The following is a 10,318-nucleotide window of genomic DNA, read 5'->3' on the forward strand; positions in this document are numbered from 1 at the left end:
GACCCTCCTCCTTCTCATGCTCTCTGTCTCTCATTCTCTCTCTCCCAAATAAATAAAATCTTAAAAAAAATTCTTTAAAATGTAAAGTAATTCTTCAACACGAATATCGGTGTTCTTGCAAATTATATGTAATAGGAAAATGTTCCTCTTCTACTTGTAAATATAGACATTCTCTGCTATTTATCCTTAAGTGATACGAATGTACATATTCCTAATCCAATAATTACCCACCCAATAGACTTCCAAAAAAGTAAAGCGATTACGTGCATTTATCTCTGGATGGAAGATCTGAAAGAGGTCCAGATTTGTTAACAGCCTGCATGGGACTCTTCTGGACAGGATTTCATCTCCCAAAGCTCACCTCAGATTTCTCTGTTGAAGCTCTGAGCTACTGTCCCAGATGAAATAACTCAAATCTAGAGAACCATACTTCTAAGGAAAATGTCTCCCACAGTGAGACTAGCCTCCATGGTTAGAAGTCAGGATTTCCCAAAAGGAAAAAGGAGGCACTGCTGCAGAAGGGAGGGTGGACCAGAGGACTGCAGAGAGAAGTTAGGGAAACAGTGAGTCTACATTGGCCCCCGAAGGAGTGTAAAACTTTATTGAGCATCTTTGTCTCCAACCTTATGAAACCTCACATTTAATGTATAGGTTTGTTTTTTTAAAGTAAACTCTGTGCTCAATGTGGGGCTTGAGCTCAAGACCCCAAGATCAAGAGCTGCATGCTCTACCAACTGAGCCCGCCAGACACCCGTAATGTATAGTTTTAAATGTTATGACTCCGTTGGAGAAATGAACAACTCTGTAGCTGGAGTTGTTGTTGGAAGAAAGAACCAGTTCATGAAGGGAAGCTGGGCCTGCCCCTTATTACCCTCTGCTAGCTCTCTATAGAAGCCCTTGTGGAGATGTCAGTATCGATGAAGGAGGAACGTGCTAACCAGTTAATGAGTTCCAGCTTGTGAGCCGCCCAAGGGAACACAGAAGTATTGAGGGGGCTCGCCGACAGAGAAACAGTGATCAGCTCAGAAGCAGCAGTGGGACAAATTCCTTACTTTTTAAAAAGTATACTTGAGAAGATGTCTCCTAAAGGGGAGTGAAAGTTTGGAAGATATCTATCTATACTTCCACACCTATATACATATAAATACACATACATCGATTTCTGGATTTTCTATTCTGTTCAATGGATCTATGTTCCCACATTACACTGTTTTAATTATTGTACCTTTGTTGTACTTTAACTGCTAGATCTTCTCTTCACTTTTCAAATTTCTCTCGGCTATTCTCTGCATTTATTAACTAAGATTTGTTAACAAATATGTACTGAACCTTTGCTGGATATTGTAGGTTCTGGGGATATAAAAGCAAGCAATATACCCAAAAATCTCTGCTTTCAAGGAGCTTATGTTTTAGTGAGGGGACACAGGTGAGAAGTGAAACCAACGTAATCCCTGTCTGCATGTCACACCCTCATAGGACCAAGCACGCTTTCTTGCCCCTATATTAAATAAGACTGACACCAAGCAAAAATAATTCACCTATTTGCTCCAGAAAATACCTATTCCTGGAAGATAATGCTATGAACCAACCAGTTTATTTATTTTGACTAAGAGCACTCTTACTAAGAATTGTCTCAAGACGTTCCTCCACCTTGTGCCCAAATCCAACCATCCCAACAAGTTCCTAGCTAGCAAAACTCACCTTTAAAAGTCTTTCTATAAAAGATTCTTCCTTAATTTCTTCATTGTAAGTCATGATAGAGGTGACTTTAGGCAATAGCCTTGATTCCTAAAAAAGAAAACCTAGAGGGCGCCTGGGTGGCTCAGTTGGTTAAGCAACTGCCTTCGGCTCAGGTCATGATCCTGGAGTCCTGGGATCGAGTCCCACATCGGGCTCCCTTCTCGGCAGGGAGTCTGCTTCTCTCTCTGACCCTCCCGCCTCTCGTGTGCTCTCTCTCTCAAATAAATAAATAAAATCTTTAAAAAAAAAAAGAAAACCTAGACACTTAGAGCTTTTGGCATAGAGTTCAAAACTCTTCTTATTTTTTTATTTTTTTAAAGATTTTATTTATTTATTTGACAGAGAGAGACACAGTGAGAGAGGGAACACAAGCAGGGGTAGCAAGAGAGGGAGAAGCAGGCTCCCCGCTGAGCAGGGAGCCCGATGTGGGGTTCGATCCCAGGACCCTGGGATCACGACCTGAGCCGAAGGTAGACGCCCAACGACTGAGCCACCCAGGCGCCCCTCAAAACTCTTTTTAAAAAAAATGTTTTGGGGGGAGCGCCTGGGTGGCTCATTTGGTTAAGTGACCGCCTCCAGCTCAGGTCATGATCCCAGGGTCCTGGAATCGAGCCCCACATCGGGCTCCCTGCTCAGCGGGGAGCCTGCTTCTCCCTCTCCTCCTCACTCATGCTCTCTGTCGCTATCTCTGACTTTCTCAAATAAATAAATAAAATCTTTTAAAAAAATGTTTTAGGGGCACCTGGGTGGCTCAGTTGGTTAAGCATCCAACTCTTGATCTCTACTCAGGTCTTGATCTCAGGGTCGTGAGTTCAAGCCCTGCGTTGGGGGTCTTGTGTGCATATATTTTGCATGCTGGGTGTGGAGCCTACTTAAAAAATAAATAAATAAATAAATAAATAAAGTTTTATATATACAGAGATTTATTTCTAATTATTAAAAGTCTGTGTAATATTACTGAAAAGAGACAATTCTTTAGACATATCACAGTGATAAAACTTTAGCTTGAAACACCTTTATGTCTTCTTCCTGACTTTGTCACAAAATAAAAACATTAGCCCTATGTAGTTTCTTTTTTTTTAAAGATTTTATTTATTTGAGAGAGAGAGAGCGCATGAGAAGGGATAGGGTCAGAGGGAGAAGCAGACTCCCTACTGAGCAGGGAGCCCCATGCAGGGCTCGATCCTGACTCCAGGATCATGACCTGAGCCAAAGGCAGTCGCTTAACCAACTGAGCCACCCAGGCGCCCAGCCCTATATAGTTTTTAAACACATGATTTGGGCGTAGTCTCTTATGATTTAAGTGTTTTAAGTTTCTAGGTTAATTCTATGAGTCCAGCAAGTTATTATTTCCACAGATGGCTTAAGATTACAAATATAAAATTGTGTTTAGCCAATGAAATTGCAATAATGGATTTTTTTTTGACAGGAAGTAGAATTTATTGGTGGGCATGAAATAGGGAGGGAGCAGTGCCAAGGTTCTCATGAGTGCAAAGCCCTCCATTTGTCCAAGGGGCCACGATTAGAGATATATTTGACTCCACAGCCATCTGGGATAGGCCGCTTTTCAGCCACAATGTCTTCAAATTCATCTGCATTAAATGTAATAAAGGCCCACTAATAATGGATATTTTTAAAGGATTTTATCTCACGGATTCTTATAATACTACATGTGTTAAGGATGCAATGGGTTAACATAAATTGTAATTTACAGATTTTTGGTCAACTTGAAGACCTTAGATTCATATTTAAATAATATAATTAACAAATATACTGTGGTATTCCAAATAATTTTTATGTAAACAAACGAACATGAACACTAAACATAATTCTAAATTACTCTTGCTCCTTGTTTTTATATACATAATGACTATAGATTAGCACGACATGCAAATGTTTTAAAATTTTTTTATTTTCATATACACACATACTTGTGTGTATATGTATTATTCTCCCATCTCAAAATATATTAAAGTAGTATAATAAATGCTCCATGGAAAAAATAAGCAAGATAGGTTTTGGTTTCCTCCTTTCTAATTTCTTTTCTGCTTGAAAAGTTCAAAATTGACTACTCTGGTTATGTTTGTAATAATGAGAATTATTAAATAAAAATAGGAATATGCAATCAAAACCATAAATATGGTATGCCTGTTTGCTTCTTAAGGGTATTGTTGCAGTATATAAAGATGTTAAACTTGAGGCACTTGGCTGGCTCCATCAGCAAAGCATGGGACTCTTGATCTCAAGGTCATGAGTTCAAGCCCCATTTTGGAGGTAGAGTTTACTTAATAAAAAAACATTAAAAAAAGAAGAAAGGTGTTACACTCAACAACATAATATATATATTGTTTTATTTAATAGTGATAGTGTTAAATATATTTTAAAGCTACTTCAATGCCTTAATTTAGTCATCTATTGGCATATTCATATATTATGCATATTATATATATGTGTATGCCTAAATGCACATATAGAAAAGTATATAAAGGTTTAATTAAGATTAAAAAGCTAATAAAAGACAAATTTAAGGGCTTATGTATTCTTTACTGTAATCATAGGGTTGGAGGGGCACCTGGGTGGCTCAGTCGGTTAAGCATCTGATTCTTGGTTTCAGCTCAGGTCATGATCTCAGGGTCGTGAGATCAAGCCCTGTGTCCAGCCCCAAGTTGAGCTCCGTGATCAGCGCAGAGTCTGCTTGACATTTTCTCCCTCTCCCTCCCCCTTTCCTTCTCCCCTTACTCACATACTTGTTCTCTCTCTCTCTTTTTCTCTTTCCATCTCTCTCTCCCGTGTGTGTGCGCTAAAATAAATAAATAAATAAAATCTTTTAAAAAAATTATGGTTGGAAAACAAAAAGTAAAATTAGAATCTGCATTTTTTTCTGTAAAACAACCTAATCATTCTGGCTTGGACAAGCAAGAGTTCTTTTTCTTTTTTTTTTTTTAAGATTTTATTTATTTATTTGACAGAGAGAGACACAACGAGAGAGGGAACACAAGCAGAGGGAGTGGGAGAGGGAGAGGCAGGCTTCCCGCAGAGCAGGGAACCTGATGCAGGGCTCGATCCCAGGACCCTGGGATCATGACCTGAGCCGAAGGCAGACGCTGAACGACTGAGCCACCCAGGTGCCCCGAGTTATTTTTCATTCCTAAAATATTCAATTAATTCTCTAGATTTTCGCATACTTCTGAATCATTTTGGCAAGAAGTTAAAAAGAAAAGTTAAGTTCCTACTAACATTATTACCTATTGTTGTGTGTTTCCTAGTTATTACCTACAACTATTCCTTGTCTTTTAATAAAATGACTTAGGTTTGTTTCTTACCTCCTCTGACAACTTTTCTTGATTTTGTCCCAAATTCAGAATAATCAGATTGTTAAGCTTTCTTATGAATCACAACTTTCTTTGAGTTTACTGGAATAGCAACCAGTTCAGCCAAAGACTCAGTCCCTCAACTTATGCAAGAAAGATAGTAGAGGGACACCTGGATGGCTCACTTGGTTAAGCGTCTGCCTTCTGCTCGGGTCATGATCCCAGGGGCCTGGGATTGAGTCCCACATCAGGCTCCCTGCTGAGCAGGGAGCCTGCTTCTCCCTTTTCCTCTGCCTGCCACCCTCCTGCTTGTGCTCTCTCTCTCTCTCTCTCTGACAAATAAATAAATAAAATCCTTAAAAAAGAAAAGAAAAAGAAAAGAAAAATAGTAGAAAAAATTAGGCTTGTTTGACACTCTCCAAATTTTATTTAACTTAAAACATTATTGGGGCACCTGGGTGGCTCAGTCGGTTGGGCATCTGCCTTTGACTCAGGTCATGATCCCAGGGTCCTGGAATGGAGCCCCATGTCAGGCTCCTTGCTCAGCAGGGAGCCTGCTTCTCCCTCTCCCTCTGCCTCCCACTCCCCCTGCTTGTGAGCTCTCTCTCTCATTCTCTGACAGACAAAATAAATAAAATCTTTAAAAAAAAGAATTGTTATGAGAACTCTTTATTGAAATTAGGGTAAAAATAAAATTATTGGTATTTTTCAAAGACTGAATATTTTTCTGTATCATTTATCCGTTTAATATTATTGCTATGCTCTAAATCTGCACTTTTTTGCCCTGATTTATGATACTAGTCCTGGACCATACAATCACTTCTTTGCCAGCAGATGAGACATTATGATTGATCAGCAGAGGGCAATGGAGTGACATTGCATGGCCACAGCTGCTGGAAGGCACTTTTTTTTAAGGCTCTAGACTTCTATTCTTTTTTTTTTTTAAGATTTTATTTATTTTTTTGAGAGACAGAGAGAGAGAGAGCATGAGTGGGGGTAGGAGCAGAGGGAAAGGGAGAAGCAGACTCCCCGCTGAGCAGGGAGCCCAGCATGGGGCTCCGTGTGGAACTTGATCCCAGGACCCTGGGATCATGACCTGAGCCGAAGGCAGACGCTTAACCATCTGACTCACCAGGCGCCCCCTATTATTATTCTTTAACACAGGAAACCAATAGAGGAGCTCCAGCTGTACCTTCAGTCTGTGCTCTCTCTTCTTGAGGCAACTTTGTCAAGGTCCAACCCACCTATATCCTCTGGCAAAAGCCAGATACTTCTACAGACTGACCCTGGCTGCCCATCCTCTCCAGCAATGGTGGACCACTTCTACACACTCATCTGGCAAGTTTCTTCACCCCAGGCAGGTTGTGTGGCTATATATGGAGTAGTCACATACTCTTTGAAGAGGTCTGAATCTCAGCCTTCGGGGAGTGGTAGTGGGAGGAGGCTCTTTTCCTAGTCATTAGCTCCTGTGTTGCTCCTTTTTCCTCAGCCTAGAGGTAGTAGCTGCATTTTTGTACCTGCTATTCTGCATCCCTTAGAGTCTTCTTTTACCTCTACCTCCTACTCGTTAATAATTCTTTATATTAATTTTCCCTGTTTGAAAAAACTGGTGTGGTTTCTGTCTCCTGACTGGTACCTGACTGACATATCTTAGAAACATACTTTTGTTCATGTCCAAAGACCAGTACAATAACTATCTCCAAATAGATTTTATTTCTAGGCTCTTAACTTCTGATGCCTTTGTCATTCAGGGACCATCATAATACCTTTGTGGTACAAACCAAAAAACCTTGGAGTCTCCTTCCTCTTCATAATATGTTTCTATTCAAAGGATAATCATTGACTACAACCTTCTATATTAATTTTCTGTTACACTTCAAGAAAGAAATCTACTCCCTCTATTCCCACATTATTTCATCTTGAGGAGGAGACTTCAGAGAAATATGGCCTTTGAGTCTTGATGAAAAGGACCTTATCTGTTACTGTAAACAACAAACGCTAAATCTAGAGTTGATTCTTAGAACCACTTCTCTCAAGTAAAGAAATTTAAGTCACTGTTAAATTACTGGAAAACTTACTAACCGGAATCTACAACATCAGGAAGATAGAGCTGCAACCTAAGACTTTCAGATCAATAAAATGACTGCATGAAATAGATAGCTTCCAGCCAAGGCTCATGAAATTAAATCTGATGACTGGATGTACAGAGTGCCATCCTTCAGTCGTCATGCTTTTGTTCTTCATTTGCCAAGCCATTTTATTTCCTCCTGGTTGCCTTAAGGTTTTGGATTGTTAACTATGATATCTATGGGATCCCTATGCTCAGTAATGCTTCTTGTAGTCCTAGTCACTGCTTGGTAAAAGTCTAATGCTTAACTATATTTTCCTTATGATTTGGCTAAAACACAAAATCAAGCCAACTCTTGAATTTATATTTGCTTTCCTTTGGGTGCCACTCATTTTCATTTATCTTAGTTCCTTTTAATAAATCAGTTAATGTCCCGGGTAATTGAATTCAATCACTAAGTGACTTTTTTTGAGAATAGCACAACAGGTTAAACAGCCAGAAATCCCTTATCATATTCCCCTCCAAAGACACAACACTTGAGGACTGTGTAATAAACCATTTGGCTAGCCTTTGGCCTTAGTTCCTAGGAGATAATCTCTAAACCTTTTAATTTCCTGAGTGATAGAGCATCTTTGTTATGGTGGACCCCTCAGACCACACCTGATAGCTGAGGTGACTCAGATGGGGGGATGGCCATGCCAGAAAGACCAACCATGTGATTACAGGATTGAGGGGTTGAGTCAGGGGGTAACATCTTGACCTCTGGGAAAGAAAGGAAGCCTGGAGACTGAGCTCAACCACACAGGTAAGGATTCAATCAGCCATGCCTATGTAATACAACTTCAAGAGAAACTTTGGACCCTGAAGTTCAGATGAAGTTCCCTGGTTAGCAATACTCTGAGTATTTTCACACTTTAATGCTGAGAGGGTAACATATCCCTGAGAATGATGGAAGCTTCATACTTGAAATTCTCCCAGGTTTCACCCTATGCATCTCTTCTCTTTTATAGCCGTTTGCCAAAACAAAATTATGCAATCATAAGTATTAGTGAGGACTATTAGTATGTTCTGTGAGTCTCCCACAGATAATTAGGAAATTATCAAACCCGAAGGTAGTCATGGGACCCCCTCAACTTGTAGCCAACTGGTGAGAAGTGAGAGTCACCCTGGAGACCACCAATCCTGTGGCTGGTATCTGAAGTGAAGGCAGCTTGTGAAGAACTGTGCTCTCAAAATTTGCATGTTGACAAACTCGCTGTAGGAAACTTTTGTAGGAGCTAGCCTTTGCAACCAATAGAAATAGAGCTTGAGGAGGATTCCAAAAGAGATGGAGGACATTTAAAGACTGTTTCACTCTTACAGATCTTACAAAAAGGCAACTGGTGGACTGATGGCCACCAGCAGATTGGACAGAGATGTTATCTTTGTTAATTGCTGCCTGCTTTCAGGATAGGCCCTGTATCACCCGGGATTTACTTTAGCTCACAGATTCCCCTATTATTTAAATAATTTAATTCAACAAGGAGCAAAACTGTTCTGTGATTTGAGTTCAAAACTGAAAACTGAAGCGAATTTTTTTGGACTGCCTTCTTCTATACCCAAAACTTTTCATTTTATGCTTTCCAAAACACCTAAAAAATAGGAGTAATCCTACATGCTATGGTTCAGAAAGTAGTAAAACTAAATAATCTGTCTAAGGCCATGGAACTTCTCCCCTAAGACTTTCATGAGATTAGGTAGATGATAGCTCAGAACAGAGTCATTAGACATAATATTCTCTTCTTAAAGGAGACCATGTACTGTGTGAGGGAAATAATATTGTACTTACATTTTTGCAGATTTCTTTGGGGTCTTTTATATCACTAAAAAGATCCAAAAAACAAATAAAGTATCATGAAATGAAATAATTTATATAATACCCAATATCTGGTTCTGTGCGCTCTTTATAGTTGCAATGGAATCTGTTTTCTTAATTTAGTTTGGATATGTTTACCCAAATCAGATTGGCATCGGTTTGTACTGCAATGTACAAATGGAGAACTCCAGAATCTTAAATGCTGCTGTGCAGTCATTGTGCATCCTGATGATCTTCTACCAAGAAGAACAAGAAAAGTTGACACTCATGGAGGTTGGAATGACTACCCTCAGGAAACACACTCAACCACATCCTCAAACATGGTGTAGATCTGGATTGATGATGTCCCCAAATGATAAATGGTCTTGCCAATTAGTCTGCAGAATGATAAAAGGGGAAACTGGGAATTTAATCTAACATAAATTCTCAAGTCCCTGTGTTAAAATAATAACAAAGCAAAATATTTGCTGCTGGTTGGAGAATATAATGCGAATTGACTAAAAAGCTTACTTATCAAAACTGCTAGCCCATCAAGACTCACTTTAAGGGGAACCTGGGTGGCTCAGTTCGTTAATCATCTGCCTTTGGCTTAGGTCATGATCTCAGGGTCAGGGGATGGAGCTGTGTCTGGCTCCCTGCTCAGCGGGGAGTCTGCTTCTCCCTCTCTCCTTCCGCCTCCCCTCCATGCCCTGTGGGGGGGGGGGGGCCCTGCTGTCTCCTCTCAAGTAAATAAATAAAATCTTTAAAAAAAAACCTCATTTTAAGATTCTTGTTCCACTGAGCCCACTAATCCAAAACTATTATATCATAAATTCTGCTCATTCCCTTGCAAGACCTGCCTTAAAATCATCTAGCCCAGGCCCTAAGTGTCTTTTTTACCTTTCCCTATTTTCCTCATTTTGAGGCACTCCTTAGACTCTTTCATGATGCTTTCCCTTAAACAAAAGTAAATTTAGTTTTTTTGATTAACAGGTTGTGTGTGTGTGTATGTGTGTGTGTGTGTGTGTGTATGTGTGTGTTAGAGGAAGCCAACCCTTGATACCGGCAATAAACAAGTAAGTAAAAAAATATACTGCATGCCAGATAGGCTTAAGTGCTATGAAAAAAAAAAAAAGCCAAGGAAGTGAGAAGGGAAGTACATGTAGATGCTGTTATTCCAATTTTAGATTAGGTAATCAAGGAAGGCCTGCCTGATGGATGACATTTGATCAAAGACCTGTAGGTGGTGAGAGAGCAAGCATACAGCTGTTTAGGGAAAGAGCATTCCAGAAAGAAGGAATAGCAATTGCAAAGAGTGTAAAGCAGGAGCTTGCCTGGCATGTTGAAGAAAGGACAAGGAAGCCA

The sequence above is a fragment of the Zalophus californianus genome, chromosome 13, assembly GCF_009762305.2.
Source record: "Zalophus californianus isolate mZalCal1 chromosome 13, mZalCal1.pri.v2, whole genome shotgun sequence".
Classification (NCBI taxonomy): domain Eukaryota; kingdom Metazoa; phylum Chordata; class Mammalia; order Carnivora; family Otariidae; genus Zalophus; species Zalophus californianus.